At 42.6% G+C, this 18,606-nt stretch overlaps 1 long non-coding RNA gene across 1 annotated transcript in view; it reads left to right on the top strand.

Moving 5' to 3' along the window:
- LOC110255526 overlaps positions 1 to 18,606 on the top strand; it is a 36,945-nt gene that overhangs the window by 9,253 nt on the left and 9,086 nt on the right. The window contains exons 2-3 of the long non-coding RNA XR_002335965.1: positions 9,827 to 9,912; positions 12,093 to 12,268. This is a non-coding gene — a long non-coding RNA (uncharacterized LOC110255526). The remainder of the gene's footprint in view (positions 1 to 9,826; positions 9,913 to 12,092; positions 12,269 to 18,606) is intronic.

Here is an 18,606-nt window from a genome sequence, read left to right as displayed (position 1 = left end):
TCCATGGTGTCTCCTCTTCGTCTGGATAATGACCGAAAGAGGGTTCTTTGACAGGTGGCTTTCTCTATTTAAAAAAAAAAAAAAATCAAATAGAGAAATGCTTTATTCTCTTTGTTAATTGCATGACAGAAAATTTCCACAGAAACTTAAAGTCTGTTTTAAATTGAATAATGTTTTACGTGTACTGGGAGAGGTCATTGTCCAAAGAAATTTCATTAATGAAGAGGACTTTTGCATAACAGATAATCTCTTACTAGTTGATGCAAGATTCCTTAAAGCAAGTAAGCAGATACTCTTGAATACCAAGGGGTGGGACTGATAAACCTGTCGCGAGGTAATTTGGCAATGTCTACCTCAAGCCTTGAAAAGTGCTTATTAGTTTCCCCTCTGAGAATTTATCTCAAGGAAGTCATCACGACTGGCTGCAAGAATAACTTCTCTTCAAGGATAATCATCACAGAGGGGAGAGACACTGGGGATAATCTAAAAGCCCTCAAGTAAAGGACTGATGAAATACATTAACACCTATTTAGAAAACGGAACGTGTAGTCATTAAAATGCTGCTGTAGAAAAAATATTTAATATGGTGGAAAATAGTCGCAATATGTAGGGAAGTGAAAAAAAATTCTAAAACTTGTAGCGTATGAATTCTTTTTTTTTTTTTTTTTGCTATTTCTTTGGGCCGCTTCTGCGACATGTGGAGGTTCCCAGGCTAGGGGTCGAATTAGAGCTGTAGCTGCCGGCCTACGCGAGAGCCACAGCAACGCACGATCCGAGCCGCGTCTGCAACCTACACCACAGCTCACGGCAACGCCGGATCCTTAACCCACTGAGCAAGGGCAGGGACCGAACCCGCAACCTCATGGTTCCTAGTTGGATTCGTTAACCACTGCGCCACGACGGGAACTCCATGAATTCATTTTTGCTTAAAATATGCCTTATGTAGAAAAACCTTGCTGAGTGGTGAAGATATATGGGATGGGATTTCCACTTCTTTATACTTTGGTGTGATTTCCACCTGTTTCCCAAGCTATATGGTTTTTTTTTTTTTTTTGCCTTTTCTTGGGTCACTCCCGCGGCATATGGAGGCTCCCAGGCTAGGGATCGAATTGGAGCTGTAGCCATTGGCCTATGCCAGAGCCACAGCAACGCGGGATCCGAGCAGCGTCTGCGAACCACACCACAGCTCACGGCAACACCAGATTCTTAACCCACTAAGCAAGGGCAGGGATCGAACCCGCAACCTCATGGTTCCCAGTCGGATTCGTTAACCACTGCACCATGGCGGGAACTCCCCAAGCTATATGGTTTCACTAGGTAGAAGACATGTATTAAAATCCTGTGGGCCTCTGACTTTATCTGGTTTGAGAGTTTGAGGAGTCATACCTTGAATTGTCATACAGGGAATTTTCTTAGCATGGACAGATGTATCCTCCGGGGATTCTTGCAGACTTAGGAGCTGGGGCTGGAGCTAAGGTTGGAGATGGGTTAGAACTGAAGAACTCACGCAACAAAGAAGCTCTGGGCTGAGAGACAAGTATCGGAAGCATTAGTCCATTCTCCTCTGAATTATAAACAGCTCCTGTTTAGCAGAATGTATACCTTATTTCTGGAACTCACGTAAAGGAGGAGATGTTTGGGAGTTATGCACGTTTTTTAACACACAACATAAATTTTAATATTCAATAACCATTATTTTTGTTGAAGTATAGTTACTTTACAATGTTATGTTAGCTTCAGGTGTACAGCAAAGAATATCTATATTTTATGTCTATAAATGTAAAATATATAGATTCTTTTAAAAGTATATATACTTTTAGAAGGTACTTTTATATATTTTTATATATACTTTAAAAAAGCATATATTTATAAAGTATATGTATTCTTTAAAAGAATTCTTTATTTTTTTGAAGCTTTTTTTTTAGGACCCCACCTGCAGCATATGGAGGTTCCCAGGCTAGGGGTCGAATTGGAGCTACAGCTGCCAGCCACAGACACAGCAATTCGGGATCCCAACCCACTGAGCGAGGCCACAGATTGAATCCACATCCTCATGGATACCAGTCAGATTCGTTTCCGCCGTGCCACGATGGGAGTTCCTGTATTATATTTTAACTTTTTAAAAAAATTTCCCCAATATAATTTTTTTTCTACTGTGCAGCATGATGACCCAGTCACACATACATATATACATCTTTTTTCTCACATTATCATAAGTGACCAGACATAGTTCCCAGTGCTACACAGCAGGATCTCATTGCTAATCCATTCCAAAGGCAATAGTCTGCATCTATTAACCCCAAACTCCCAATCCATCCCACTCCCTCCCCCTCCCCTTGGCAACCACATATCTATTCTCCAAGTTCATGGTTTTCTTTTCTGTGGAAAGGTTCATTTGTGCCATATATTGGATTCCAGATATAAGTGATAGCGTGTGGTATTTGTCTTTCTCTTTCTGACTTACTTCACCAAGAATGAGAGTCTCTAGTTCCATTCATGTTGCTGCAAATGGCATTATTTTGTTCTTTTATGAGCAGCACTCCGTTGTGTATATATACCACATCTTCTTAATCCAATCATCTGTCAATGGACATTTGGGTGGTTTCCATGTCTTGGCTATTGTGAATAGAGCTGCAGTGAACTTGCAGGTGCATGTGTCTTTTCAAGGAAAGTTTTGTCTGAGTGCCCAAGAATGGGATTGCTGGGTCATATGGTAGTTCTATGTATAGTTTTCTAAGGTGCCTCCATACTGTTCTCCATAGTGGTTGCACCAATTCACATTCCCACCAACAGTGCAGGAGGGTTCTCTTTTCTCCACACCCCCTCCAGCACTTGTTATTGTGGATGGCCATTCTGACTGGTGCGAGGTGGCTGTATTATATTTAATTAAATTAATAAATTTATTTATTTATTTATTTATTTTAAATTTTTTCCGCTGTACAACATGGGGACCAAGTTACACATACATATATACATACTTTTTGCTCCCATTGTTGTGTCGTGATAGAAGTATCAAGACATAGTTCTCAGTGCTACACAGCAGGATCTCATTGTAAATCCACTCCAAGAGCAATAGTTTGCATCTCTTAGCCCCAAGCTCTCGATCCCTCCCACTCACTCCCCCCACCCCACCCCCCAGCAGCATATTTTAAATGCTTATCTTGAACACATAGAATACAAGAACAGAAAGTAAAACTTCATTCGGAGATTCAGAAGCTTCAATTTGAACTCTTTAGTGAATGTGGGGTCAAAACCAAATTAAGCTGTGCTGTGAAACCACGTGGAAGATGTGGAATTACTGAAAAAAAGCAGAAAATATCTGGAACGGATTTTGGAATGTTTAGTCCGCAGGATTTTCCACGTCTAACGTGAAACAAAATACTCTTTTTCAATTCCGAGAACTTGATTTGGAACTGGTTTGAAAGGGACCTTTTTCTGAAACATTTCAATACAAAAGTACTTTTATTTTCTCACCCGATGACTTGGTGTCTTACATTTTTTAGGTTTTGGCTCATTTAAGGTCTTAAAATATACTTGTTTGAACCCCTTTTAGTTAATAATTTTCTATTTTTACCTCACCATCCGGCTTTTCATCTTCAGTTGGCCCCGTGAAAGTAAAACACAGCAAAGTCAGAATCTTACTTCCTTTTCTATGCTTCCCAAATATAGAGGAAATCCTTGGATTCCAGGTGTGGGGGACGTCAAACCTTAGCTAAAACTGGGGCATGTTGGCCTGTCTTTGAAGAGGCCATCCTGCAGGAAAAATTCCCTTTGCTGAGCGGGCAGCATCTCTGGGGTACAAGTGAGGACTTGTCCCTGCACATTCCTTTGTCTTCCCATGAATTGGGGTGAGTGAACCCCCTGTGCTCCAGGCTTTCTGTTGGATAGCATCACACAGCGCTCAGGTGGACGATGAGCGCCACGTGGCAGGAAAAATGGTGGACAACTAACACCCACAAGCCTTTTGTCCCACGGCTGGCACAGAGAAAGCCTAGATGAAATGTGGGAGCCATTAAAAATATGTGCAACCAATATAGTAAAAAGTCCAGTGCTCAGCATGAAAAAGGGACTCAGAGCCCATGTGATACCTGTAGCTAACGTTGTTGGGCCTGCATGTGGCATCTGGGGCCTGGGGGCTGAAGGTCATGTAAAGACCAGATGTGTGTCCTCAGGCCAGGTTTAGGCAGGACACTGGGACTAGGCTTGTCGCAGTTAGCAAAGAAAAATACTGAATGCCCAGTTATAGCTGCATTACCCATAAGAGTGAATTTTTTTTTAGTATGAATATGGTCCCCAAATTGAATGGGACAGACTTAAACTAAAAAACATTTATCTGAAATTCAGATTTAATGAGTGTTCCGTCTTTTGGCTGGTACCCCTGTGATGGAGTTCCATCAATAAGTCCTGGGGCCTAGGAGTGGTGCCTCATCCATGAAGAAGAGTCTAGAGAAAACATTAACGAAGGGAGTTCCCATTGTGGCTCAGCAGAAACACATCTGACTAGGATCCGTGAGGATGCAGGTTCAATCCCTGGCCTTGTTCAATGGGTTGAGGATCTGGCGTTGCCATGAGCTGTGGTGTAGGTCACAGACGCAGCTCTGATCCTGCATTGCTGTGGCTGTGGCATAGGCCGGCAGCTATAGCTCCAATTGGACCCCTAGCCTGGGAACCTCCACATGCCGTAGGTGCAACCCTAAAAACAAACAAACAAACATACAAACAAAAAACCCTATTAACGATGCTTGTGAAGAAGCAGGAAGGAAGTTTGTAGTTGGTCTGGGGCCATGGATGGGAATAGTCCTTAACCATGAAAAAAGGTAGGATTCAGATTGGTACAACCTATGGGACATAGAAATCTCAACCTGAGAAATTACTATAAAAACTGGTCCAGGACCTTTGAACCCTCAGGAATTCATCAGAAACAAACTAATGTCAAAAAAAAAAAAAAAAAAAAGAAAGGAGTTCCCGTCGTGGCGCAGTGGTTAACGAATCCGACTAGGAACCATGAGGTTGTGGGTTCGGTCCCTGCCCTTGCTCAGTGGGTTAATGATCCGGCGTTGCCGTGAGCTGTGGTGTAGGTTGCAGACGTGGCTCGGATCCCACATTGCTGTGGCTCTGGTGTAGGCCGGTGGCTACAGCTCCAATTCGATCCCTAGCCTGGGAACCTCCACATGCCGCAGGAGCAGCCCAAGAAATAGCAAAAAGACAAAAAAAAAGAAACAAACTAATGTGTTGGGGGTATTTCTGGAACTTAAACGTGCAGGTATCCTTTGGAATAACCAGCCCTGCTGAAGGTGCAGTCTTAATAAAACCCAGTGGATGAATGAATCACCCTGGAGGGCCACCGGAAGATAAAGCAAACAGGAAAATTAGCAACTTAAGAACTGAGCTAACCTTAAAAAATTGTGAAATAAATTTTCTTTCAAATGCCAGAGAAATAAAAGAATAGAATGAAAGAGTAGTTTATTTTGAAAAAAAAGGGTAGGTTTCTTTGAAAAGACCCAAAGGGAAGTATAGAAATTAAAAATTTGTTGACATTAGAAACTCAAAGGGACATATTAAATAGCACATCGGACCTCCGAGGAGACAAATGAACTGGAAGAAAGAACTGAGACCATCACCCTGAATGCAGCACAGAGAAATAATGAGGGAGAAAAACATGGACATGAATAGGAGAGATGGAGGTGAGTGAGAAGGTCATGAGAGCATGTGCACACACACACACACACACACACACACACACAACACACAAGAAGGCACAAGGAAAAGTGGAGAGAACAGAGGTACAATTGTTAGGATACAATAGGAGCTGCTTTAAAAAAAAAAGACCCTTTAAAACATAGAAATTTATTCCTCTTCCATATAGGAGTCTAGATGTCAAGGGCTGGTAAAGTGGCTGCTATTTTCAGTGTGTGGCTTCTTTAGCTCTGGACCTCAGGTCCGCATCCTAAGTAGGGAAGGGTAGGGTCACGCCTGCCCGTTTCCTTAAAAGCACTATACAGAAGATACAGCCATCACTTCCCATATCACAGAGCCATTAGAGAGGAAAGGAGAGGTTCTATCCCTATCCATCCCTTTTTTATTTTTATTTTTTTGTTTTTTAGGGCCGTACCCTGGGCATATGGAAGTTTCCAGGCTAGGGCTCTAATCAGAGCTACAGCTGTTGGCCTACACCACAGCCACAGCAATGTGGAATCTGAGCCACATCTGTGGCCTACACCACAGCTCACGGCAACAATGGATCCTTAACCCGCTAAGCGGGGCCAGGGATCGAACCCACATCCTCATGGTGCATTTCAGCTGAGCCACATTGGGAACTCCCATATTAATCTCTTTTTGATGACAAATGATGTTCAACCTAGAAATCGATATCTAACTGAATTATCATTCAAGAATGAGGGAAAATAAAGGCATTTAATGACAAATAATTTAAAAAACAGACTCTTGTTGAAAGAACTACCAAAGTATATACTTGGGTAAAATGGACATTGGATATAGAAGGAATGTGTGGAATCAAGAAACAGTGGTAACAGCCTCTCTGTGTATTAGTCTGGAACTCAACTGCACTTAAAAATTCATCTCAAAATGTATAAGATAAAAATGTGACAGGATTCTGAGGATGAGAGGTACCGTGGAAAGCACATCAGATCAGAAGATTTGGATTGTGGTCTCTGCTTTTACACCTTATTTCTCAGAACTTTAGGTTAGAACTAGATATTTCTATCATTTATTCTAACTGTAAAAAAAAAAAAAAAAACAAAACACAACAGCAACTCAACTCTGATTCATCAGTTTTATGTCCTTGTGCTGTACCTCTTCTGGTTTACAATTTGGGTTTTGGATTATGACAGTCCTGGTTTAACTCCTTGCTCTGTCATTGACTAACTTGGTGATCTTGAGCAATTTAACCTCTTAAAGCCTCAATCTCCACACCCGAGAAATAGAAAAATAATTGTATTAGTGTTCTTGTGTTAGAGTTCTCTAGCAGAAAAAGCTGACTCTTGTTGAATAAGTGGAAAAGCATTTATTTAAAAAGGATTGGGTGGATCACAGAACTGTTGAGTGGACTGGAAAACTGGGCTTGAAGGTAAGCCTTGAGGAACAATACCCCCGACCAAGCTGTAGACCTAATGGAAAATTGCAGCTGCTCCACAGCTGCTGCTTCTACATCAGAACTACAACCATTGCAATCTCTGGGAAATAGCTACCACTGCTGCTGCCACCTCTGCTTTCCCCTCACCAGCAAAAAGGCGAAGATGGAATGCCCGTGCAGAGCTGCTCTCTTTGTTACTTACTCTGAATCAAAGTCTAAAGAGACACACTTTGGGGTGGCAGGTTCTGTTCCCCTTCCATAGTCATTCTAGTGGCAGTGGTGTTGGTGGCTCTGAGTCAGTGTCCCACGTCCAGCAGCCATAAGGACCATAGGCTGCAGATTCCACTGCTCTTCTTAGCGTGAGGATCATTTCCTCTCGCCTGAAACTGAGTGCACCTCACTCTAGAGAGCGTGTATGAGAGTCAGTTGAAGACTGCATGTGAGAACGACCTCTGAGAGACACTGAGAACTTTACACAGGCAAGGCATTATTTTCTTCTCTTGTCACAAGCACCTGCCTTGGAAACATAGCATAATGTTTGGTGTTCTAGAAGAAAAGGAACAGTCCACCTAAACTTTAAGAGAATGGATACAACATGTAAGAGAAAACAGACTATGCTTTCATTGACTGCTGCGTATTGAAAGGTCATAGATACAACACTATATTATTGGTTCCATGGGGTAAATGACAGATCACCTATTTTGATAAGTTATTTACTCCACCATTCTATCACCCTCATTGTGCAATTGAGATGTTTGAATATGTAATATGTCTTTTCTTTCTTTCTTTTTTTTTTTGCATGTGGACGTTCCTGGGTCAGGGATCAAACGCAGTAACCGCAGCAGTAACCAGAGCCACAACAGAGGCAACACTGGATCCTTAACTCTCTAGGCCACCAGGGATCTCCTGTAATATGTCTTTGGATTATATTCATTTGAAGTATGAATTTGAGTATATGGAGATAAGGCTAATTCAAAATTCTCTGCCATATTGCAGTTACTCTCAGTTAAAAAAAACCTCAAGACATCTCATTGCCAGAATCTCATGTGATAGGCATGTATAGTTGATATACTAGGGGTTTTCATTATGTTTTTGTTTTTCTATCCTCACAGTATTATATCCCCATCTAGTATTTGTGTGTGTGGCTGCAGTTTCCTTTTTATTTTTTTTATTCTTTTTGGCCACCCTGTGGCATACAGAGTTTCTGGGCTAGGGATCAGACCCAAACCTAAGCCATTGTGGCAATGCTTTAACCTGCTGTGCCAGGCCAGGGATCAAACCTGCATCCCAGAGCTGCAGAGACGCCATGGATCCCATTGCATCACAACAGGAACTCCTGCAGTTTCCTTTTTGTAGCATTTGGAGTGGAGCATGATGGCTGGGGGGAGTCTTGAGTCCTTTGGGGCTCTGTCAGTGGTGTGCTAGTGAGCCAGGTTTTGGAGCGGAAAAAAACCCCAACAACGAATTTATAGAATTTATCAACTTCTAGGGTTAAAGCCATCCACCGTGGCTAATTTTACCTTGCCAATGTGGTATCACAAAACATGAAGTTGGAAAATAAGTTCTTGCTACCTAGAGGCAGGCAGCTCCCAGTGTGCATCCTGGCATTTTGCATCGTAAATGTTTGCCCTTAAGGTTAAAAAAATTCTACATAGGCCATAAATCATACTGGATGGTTTCATGTATTTTGTAGTGGCCCCCAAAGGAGACTCCTAGTACATTTTTTCCCAGGCAAAACCTTTAAAACCTTTAAGCTTCTCGTCCCTCTACATTTTTTTAAAAAGTTGCTCATTTAAGTGAATTGGAGGCGGAAACATTTCTTTCTACCCCTAGCATGATGGAGAGGTTTCTGTGAGGGTGGGAGCCCATTCCGTGAGTTCCTGTGGGAGGGGACTTTTCCAGCAATATAGAATCATTTCTTACATTGATGCAGCGCTTCTCCAGTTTTCTTCATTTGATCCCCATTTCGAAGAGGGGAAAGCCCATCCCACGAAGAACAGAGATTGGATTCTTTTGATTCCAAATCTGGTGTTTTCCCCAGTGCTCCACACAGCCTTCCCAGGGTGGCCAGAACCTTCCCGGGTTTCTCTCTTGCCATCCAACTCAAACAGGATGTTTCTTTTCACTGCCAGGAAGCTCCTTATTTCATCATCGCCTTCTCACTTTCACAGGAGGAAATTCCCTTGGCCTTCCATGGGCTTGCTATTTTCGGTGTCCCCCTGGATCACATGCCTGCCAAGGTCCTGCTCCACTTGCAGATTGGCTGCAACTAACCACTCCTACATCGCTGCCTGGAATTTGTCCCATGTCCCAGAAATGCTGGGGGGATGCAGTGCTTTAGAGCTTCCTGAGCTTTAAGTCTCATCTCTAGAGATAACACGTTCTGGGCCAAGTCATTCTGCCATCTTGGTAATAACATTAATCCATTCTGTTAATGGTGTTAAGAATGAATTTTTATGATACAGTGATTATCATACCCACTCTGAGACAGTTCAAAACCTTACCTCATTTGACTTTCGAGGCAGTCACAGCACAACAATCCTTCCACAGTTTGATGCAAGGAGGGGAACATACCGACTGCAGGGAAGCTTGGAAAGCTTAAATAGCATTTAATGAATGCATTCATATGTTAACCAAATATTTATTGTGCATCTATCATGTTCATGGCTCAGTTGAAAGGCTCGAAGACTCCCAGGGTTAATGATAGCATTTGCATTCCTCATATTTTTGCAGACCGGCGAGGCAGACACACACACTGGAGATTGTCATCGAAGGCAACACATACTTCAGTAGAGAGAAGTGCAGGCCTGGAGGAGGAGGTGCGTTAACTCTGCTTAGGGGAATGGAAGCACCTTTACAAGGGTTCAAAGCTGCCGCTAGGATGCGAAGGACAAGAATGACACCAGTTATGTAGTGCTTACCGCCTATGAACTGTCCTAGTCTAAGCATTTTCCATGTATTAACCTATTTAATTTTCCGAAAGCCCTACAAGGATGGTACAGTTATCATCCCCACAGGAACCTGAGTCATAGAGAAGGTAAATGACATGTTCAATGTCACCTACTAGGGATTTTACTCTGTGTCCTTAACCCCTGATTTGCTAGGATTATGGGGGTGTTTGGAAGGGGTGTGCGTGGATGACATTCTGGGCTGAGGGAACAGCATGGGTGAAAGGCCCAAAGACAGGAGAGAACGTGGCGTGTTTGTGATTTTGTTTTACGTTTCGGTGGGAAAGGAACACAGCCGCTGATCACATGTGCATCATTTTTCTTTCACCGCAAAGGTTTTTCTAGAGGCTATTAGGAAAAGAATTTGTCAACACCATTTCTTAAAATCTGAATGTTTTTAAATGGCTGCTGTCCAACTGTTCACCCTGCTGAGTCGTTGGCTGAGGGTTTTTAAATACATCGCCAGCAGAAGGGTACACATTTCTTGATTTCCCATTATTCCCCAAATCGATTTATTCTAATGCTACTTGAGGCTAGAATTGCGAGATTGATTCCCCCGGAAGATAGCACTTCTGGGAGAAAAATGATTGGGCATAACCACCAAGTGTATTCCTGGTCATGGCTGAAATTCTCGCCAACATCAGCTATTGATCACCAGTGAGATAGCATGTCCCTTGCAGTGTTTCATCCCCCCTCTGGATAGGTGACAAATACCCAATGTGTGCTTTAGCAGCAAAACTAAATGTGGCAGTACTTGGCCTACAGCAGCACTGAAACGAGTGCTGGCCAGTTCCATATTTCTTGGGTCATTTTCTGTTCTAAATATGCTGGAGGATAGGTCATTCATTCAGCTTTTTTCAAGTGCCTACTGTAGTAAACGCTCGTAATAACAGTTATCATTAATAGAACGCACCACTTGACAGGCACTGTGCTAAATAACCACCTTAAAATTATTAGCACATTTAATCCTCATGATAACCCCATGAAGTAAGAGTATTATTACCTCCAGATGAGAAAACAGAGGGATTAGTTCATTGAACTGGCAAAGCTTGGAGTTCCCTTTGTGGCACGGAGGAAAGGAATCCGACTAAGAACCGTGGAGCACCTGGTTTGATCCCTGACCTTGCTCAGCGGGTTAAGGATCTGGTATTGCCGTGAGCTGTGGTGTAGGTGGCAGACGCAGCTCGGATCTGGTGGATCTGGCATTGCTGTGGCTGTGGTGTAGGCTGGCAGCTGTAGCTCTGATTCTACCCCTAGCCTGGGAACCTCCATATGCCACAGGTGGGGCCCTAAAAAAGCAAAAAAAAAAAAAAAAAAAAAAAGATAAAAATAAAAATGAACTGGCAAAGCTAGGTCCGTCCTAGATTGTCTTTGTCCAGAACCTGCTATGCCGGGTCATCTCCTTCTGTTTGGGGTTCTTTTTTTAGGGCCGCACCTGTGGGATAAGGAAGTTCCCAGGCTAGGGGTCGAATTAGGCCTCCAGATGAAGCCTACACCACAGCTGCAGCAACACCAGATCCGAGCAGCATCTGTGACCTACCCCGTGGCTTGTGGCAACACCAGATCCTTAACTCACTGAGTGAGGCCAGGGATCAAACCTGCATCCTCATGGACACTATAGTGTCCATGCAAACAACCAACAGTAATTGAGTCGGAATGAGACAGGCGAAAAACAACAGTTCTCAGCTCTTTGCTCAATGAAATGGTATGCCAGCTAATATGTATGCATGAAATACGTTCTCTGGGACAACACCAGCATTCTGCATAATCCATCCCCCTTTTCTTCCACCTCCCTGCTCCAGGAAAGCACATTGGAATGCATGTGAGTAAGAGTGACATTATCATAGTAATGGCATTGCATCAGAACTAATTACGAAGGTGACAAATCCTTTGCACATTTTCGTACAAGGAGATAGTGGGTATAAATCGCAGGACACAAATAAAGCTATCTAAGAAATATGGCATTTCCTTTGTTTCTATAAATCAACTTAATTTTGACTCTGGATACCAGCCTCTTGGACTGACAGGAAATTTAACCTCTGTCATTCTAGGCTAACCTCTCTTACTCCCCACGAGCTGTGCCAAGATTCTACGGCCTCAGGCAGGGCCAGCATGTTGTATTGGACAGTTATCCATGCTGGTTCCACTGAGACTGCTGCTTCTTGAGCCCACAGGATCCCGTTGGCTCTTGGGGCCCTGAAACCCATGAGGAATCTGGGAACCTAGGGTAAGAACGCAGCCTTGCAGCTTGGCCTAGGCTGCATATGTCCTTTTTCTCCAAGGTCCCTTCAGTCTCTCTCTTACTCTAACCCAGGGCCCTTTCATTCTCTTAGATGGAAATTCCCATCCCACTGTCCTTCTGGGGCCCTTTTGATTTCATCAGACTCTTTTCCCCTCAATAGGTTTTGCTCTTTGGAAAAAAAAAAAGAAAGCTGGAAAGTAAGGTATCTTTTCTGTTCTCTTTCTTGCTGGTAACCTCTTGCAAGGCAAGTAAGCAAGACTCTATTTGACTTAGAAGGGGAAAATAGTAATAATAATAATAATAATAATAATAATAATTGGTCATTATAGTGGATTTTTTTTTTTTTTGGCTTTTCCCAGGCTAGGGGTCAAATTGGAGCTACAGCTGCCAGCCTACACCACAGCCACAGCAATGCTGGATCCTTAACCCACTGAATGAGGCCAGGGATCAAACCTGCGACCTCATGGTTACTAGTTGGATGCATTTCTGCTGCGCCATGATGGGAGCTCCTTGAGTGGAATTTATCTGGAAATATCCTTCATTTCTTCTTCTTCCCCTCCTCATCCCCTCTCCTGCTCTTTCTTCTTTTTCACAAAGTGTAAATAACCTTGTTCTCGGTTATAAAAGATGCCATAGAGCAAATTAATAGCTAAGAAAACTGCAGCTTGGCATATGTTTTTCAGACCTTTTTAAAAATATGTTTAAGAGTATTCAAGAGATATTTATTGAGTTATTACTATGTTTTGTAAGCTCGAATAAGGAGGTTGGATTTTATATGAAGTATCAACCCATTGGCAAATTTGAAGGGCAGTCACCTAATTTTTACAGGTTTTAAAGACCACACTGGCTGTCCCACAGAGGGTGGACTATATAGGGTTTTAGGTAAGAAATGATGGTGCCTTGGTAAGATGGGAGTCATGACGAAGGAGAGATGAGCAGGGATTCTGGGTCTGGTTGGGAGAGTGAGTGGACAAGACCATCTGGGAATGGGTCTAGTTGGGAGAGTGAGTGGACAGGACCATCTGGGCAAGGGCAGTAAGGCATTGAAGAGGATTTCTAGGTTTGGGCTTGAGTAGCTGTGTGGGTAGCACTGTCTACAAAGATGGGAAAGACTAAGAGAGAGAGGTGTCCTTTATCCCCTAAAACTCACCTCTCAAAAAGTTTCTCCAACACTGTCTGGGGTCTTGAGTAGTAAATCTAGGGAGTGAATCCTGATCAGGGGAGACACAGGATAACCCAATGGACTGCAAGAAGAACATTCAAAATTTCTATTTAAACTTTTCTTCTCATTCTTTTTAATGTGCATTTCTGTGTATGCTTTACAGTATACATATTAGTACAATGCAGTATATATAAATATAATGCTATACATATTTTATAAATGGTACCTATATATAGTATATATAGATATAGTGTATATATATATATGTATACATATCCACTGTTTATAAACAAATAAGAGTGACTGAATAAAGAAAAGAATAAACTGAGAGTTGTGGCAGACAGCTAGCTGTTCACTAAAATCTGTCCTTCCTTCCAGAATATACAGTAGCTGGGAAGCTGCTGCCCAGCCAGAGGCAACTTTCCCAGACCCCTTATAAGTAGCTGTTCCCAGTTCTCCCCAGTGGGAAGTAAGTAGAAAGGCTAGATATCAGTTCTGGACCATGCCTCTCTTTGTATTCTTTCCCCCTTTGCTGGCTGAGATGCAGAAAATGGCCAGGTCCTGGATATTCTGGAGACCTGAGATGGAAGGAACTTGCATCCCTGAGATGTTGCTGGGCGGGTAGCTGCTCACTTACCAGGAACATCCAGCTCAGGCTGTTATAGGACCAAGAAATAAACTTTTGTGCATTTGAGCTATTTTACACATTTGGGTCTTTTTTGCTATTACAACTAGCATTCAGGGAACATTCTTAACATTTTTGGAGGGACACGTGCAAAATATTTGGAGGCCACTGGTCTAAGCACTTGCCAAATGCAAATGAAATTGTGTTTTCTTGTTCTGTCAGACTCAGCGGACAGCAGCTCACCATTTCTAAGCCATCCCCTCAATTGAAAGCTGTCATTATCATGGAATAATGATTAGGTCTGCTGAGTTTTATTTTTGAGGAATAGTTTTTGAAGACTGGACATTTTTAGGAGGACTCAAAATTTGGATTGCCATTCGTTATAAAAAGCGACTAGCTTTCTTGGTAATCCAAGGGTCGTCTTAGAAAATGTGGAAATACTCAATGAACATTATTAGGAAAAATCAGAGAAATTCAGCAAGATGGAACATTTGTTTGGCACAGAGTTTGCTAACGTTTGCAAATACTTTCGTGTCCTCAGATTTTAGCTTGAAGTATCTTCTTTCAAAGTCCATGAACTTTTAAAACCCAAGTGTTTTCCACTTGCCTTTGCAAATGAAATGAGTTCTCTGCATCGCCCCCACCCAGCACCCCGCCAAGAATATACAGTTGTCACTGGGATTTAGTTGTAGCTTTTCCCCTCGCCTGGGCGAGACTCAGAAAACCTTTCTCAGAGCATTCGGCATAGAGAAGGAATAGAATGATGCATCCAGGCAATATTTCTGGAAGCTGAGATCAACAGATCATGATTAAAATCGGCTTGCAATTCTCTTGGCTGAGAATGTCACGCCAGCTGCTTCCAAAGCCCATAAGATGATGGATGTCTTAGCGTTATCCCCACTGCTCTTCAGAATTTATCAGCACAAAAGAAAAATGGGAAAGGTGAGAACTCCCAGAGATTCCAAAATCCTTTTGGCAGCAGTGAGCAGTGAAAGCTTGGTGTCAGTTATGAATGAATCACCGGGCATTTGTGTGGCGACAGAGAGGGGTGTCAAAACCTTGGCGCTCTAATCAAGAGCAGCAGGAGCCTCTGGACAAGGGAGCCGGCGAAGCAGTCAGGTCATTGTCCTTCTAACCTGCGAAGGTTAGCCAGTTGCCATTGACGGAAAACACATTGTTAATATCATGGATGCAAAATCCTACACCCGTTCCCTGTGGAGGAGTACATGGTTCTAGGGCATGGCGGTCCCATCCCGCGTGGATTCACGGAGGGCGTTGCAGGAGTTCCGGTGCTGTGAAACTGGTCAAGGGCTACGTGGGTGGGAATCCAGGGTGGCAGAAAGATGGATGTGAATAGGTCATCTTGGGTTTGGATGCTAGTTTCCTTCCTTTCCCTTTTCCCTCTCCTTTTTCCTAGTAAGGAGCTAAGAATAAAAATGCTGGAACCTGCTGTTTTATTTTTCACTCAAGAAACTGATTAATGAGGGCTGCTGGGTTTAATCAATGGTTGTCTATTTCAGCTTAGAAAACACTATTTTGAGGAGTGGAAAAAATATTGGCAATCATTCACCTTGTGGAGAGCTGCATTATTTTGCAAGTGGTGAAAGAAATAGACTTTGGCCGTGGAGAAGCCTGGGCTAGACTATTTCTCCCTCTGATGGGTTAGGATATGTAATAGCTGTGTGACCTTATGTGATTCCTTTATTTCCCCTGAACTCTAGTCCCTCCCCTTAAGAAATGGTCATGGTAGTATTCGTCACCTCTTAAATTTGTTCTGAAAATTGAGCAGGAGCCTGATATGTTGGATAAATGTTACCTCTCTTCCTTATCTCCTATCTTTTCTCCTTTCAGCTTTGCAGAAGTAAGATAGAGGCAGCAGTTGTGGATGGGTACTTGGGTGTAGAGCCTCTGCTCCTGGTTAAATTTCCTGCTGAGTGTTTTCTGAATCCCTACGCACTGTGATTGAATCAGGAGACTTGACATCACCCCCGTATTCATTCCTGTCTGCAACCTTCCCCTCTTTCTTGCCTCCAGAAGTGAAAAATGAACTGACCACGAAGGAAAGTTGGCTTTAATTTCTCAAAGAGAAGCTGTGGAATAATAATTTGAATACTAACTCTTTGTTGAGCCTGGTCAGTGTTAGGTCCCCTCACCCTGTTGGTGCAGAGGTTTGTGCTCTGTTTTAAAAGAGAAAGAGTCTGAATGCTGCCCACAGTCAGCCCTGTGTCCATGAACCAGTGCAGTAAATCCCAGCTCTTGTATTTGATTGTATGAGAACTTCATTCTAGCATGGCACTACCTTAACCACTTATAGTCTGTCCCTCTCTATCTGGAAAAAGAGAAAAATCTAGGTAAGGTTGAGTTCAGGAGGCAGCAACTATTCCAAGTATTTTAAGTAGGAAGGGAGATAGGGTGTTTCCAGAATTGCTTGAAGTAAGGTTAGGGAGTGAGGTGCTAGGCTGGGCTTCCAGAATGACTTCTAGGATATCGCAGGACTAACCCACCAGGGGCATGATGACCTCTGGGTCCATTGAGAAGGGCAGGATCAGAAGCTGGATCCATTGGCTTTCATAACACAACGACATAGATTGAGAGGATCAGAAAGACGGCCTCAAGAGGGGTTCTTGCTGCCCCTCCTCAAACCCCCTGAACGGTGGAAGGTGGGGTCTGGTGATCTCCATTGCCCAACACCCCCTCAACAGCCGAGGAAACACTGAAACACTGAAAACACTAAAATCTTCATTGTTGGCAGAAAATAGCAAAAGCAGCAGGAAGATGCTTCCACCTTCCAAATCTCTTATGAGTGCATTGAGTTGGTAGAACGTTCAGCCTTCTAACTTGAATCTGGAAAGTGTATTTTTTTCACTTCCAGTCTCTTGTGTCACTGGAAGGGACCTGAAAATAGGTGAGAACAGATTCTGGGCCACAACCAACTAAATCCTGCACACTGTCCTGTCGGAATCTCATTATATGCACATGGAATTGTCTCCAGTTCAGCAGCAGGTCTTCAGCAAAACCAAGCACGTTCACTGAGGAGAGAGAGAGAGAGAGAGCGCTATTTAAACATGGTGGGCAATTGTATTGCACACTCAACTCAAGGAGTGAATATCAGATCTGGAGTGGGTGTGGATGAGAGATGGAGACTTTCTGTTTCCTCAGTGGATCTCAGTTCCTATGGACTTCTGACAGGATGAGAATCTTGACTCTCTGTATACAGTTAACCCTCCATATCTGCCATTCTGCATCCATGAATTTAACCAACGATTGACTGAAAGTATATGGAAAAAAAAATTCCAGAAAGTTCCAAAAAAGTGAAACTCAAACTTGCCATGCAACTATTTACATAACATTTACGTTGTATTAGTTATCATAAGCAACCTAGAGATGCTTTAAAGTGTGTGGGAGAACACTGTTGGTTATATGCAAATGTGATGCCATTTTATAATAAGGGATTTGAGCATCCTCAGATTTGGTATCCATGGGTGTCCTGGATCCGGTCCTCCATGGATACCGAGGAATGACTGTACTCTGAATAAGTGAGGAGAAGCAGTAAAGAATATCTTTGTCACATCTGGCCCTCAACCTAGGCCAAAACATTTGTGTTATAAGCTAACATGATAAACATAAAGAGTATTCAGGGAAGGCGGTTTTTAAAAATTGGTTCTGATTTTTTTTTTCCTTCCTGGCTGAAATTTTAGACCCCAGCCTCCTCACTCCACCCCCATAAGATATTGTTTCATCGTGCTTCACTGAGAATTCAGTGAGAATCAAATCAGATGCGAAGTCATGTGAAAGTACACTGTTAATTGTAGAGTCCTGTGTAATATCTGATGCTACTGACATACAGAGTGACTTGCATGTAATGGGTACTTTTAATGTTTTCCCAAATTTGTTTTATCATTGTCTCTCTCTCTCTCTCCATATATATGTTTATATATTATTTACATAGCATATATTTTTACATTTATGTATTACATATATATTTTTTAATTTTTTTCACGCTCAGAAATCATGCCCCTTTGTCCATAAATACTTTGCTATATATTGTCTTTTTGTCCTTTTTGGGCCACACCTGTGGCATAGGCAGGTTCGAAGGCTAGGGGTCTAATTAGAGCTACAGCTGCCTGCCTACGCCAGAGAGATCCGAGCCACATCTGCAACCTACACCACAGCTCACAGCAACGCCGGATCCTTAACCCACTGAGCCAGGCCAGAGATGGAACCCGCAACCTCATGGTTCCTAGTCAGACTCATTTCCGCTTCGTCGCGATGGGAACTCCCATTGTCTTTTTTTAAATTAAGGTGTAGTGAATTTACAGATGCTGTGCCAATTTCTGCTGTAAATATATTTTCTAAGAATAATATTCACTCAGGCTATTTAACAATGACATACTATTATCTAATTACAGACCTTACATTTTGCAAACTGTTCCCATAATTTAAAAAATTACTTTTTTATTAAAGGATAGTCGATTTACAATGTTGTGCCAATTTCTGCTGTATAGCAAAGTAACCCAGTCGTACCTTCCTAGACAA

The sequence above is a fragment of the Sus scrofa genome, chromosome 9, assembly GCF_000003025.6.
Source record: "Sus scrofa isolate TJ Tabasco breed Duroc chromosome 9, Sscrofa11.1, whole genome shotgun sequence".
NCBI classification, from domain to species: Eukaryota; Metazoa; Chordata; class Mammalia; order Artiodactyla; family Suidae; genus Sus; species Sus scrofa.
The sequence above is the reverse complement of the archived record's forward strand: the minus strand, read 5'-3'. Positions and strand labels throughout refer to the sequence as shown.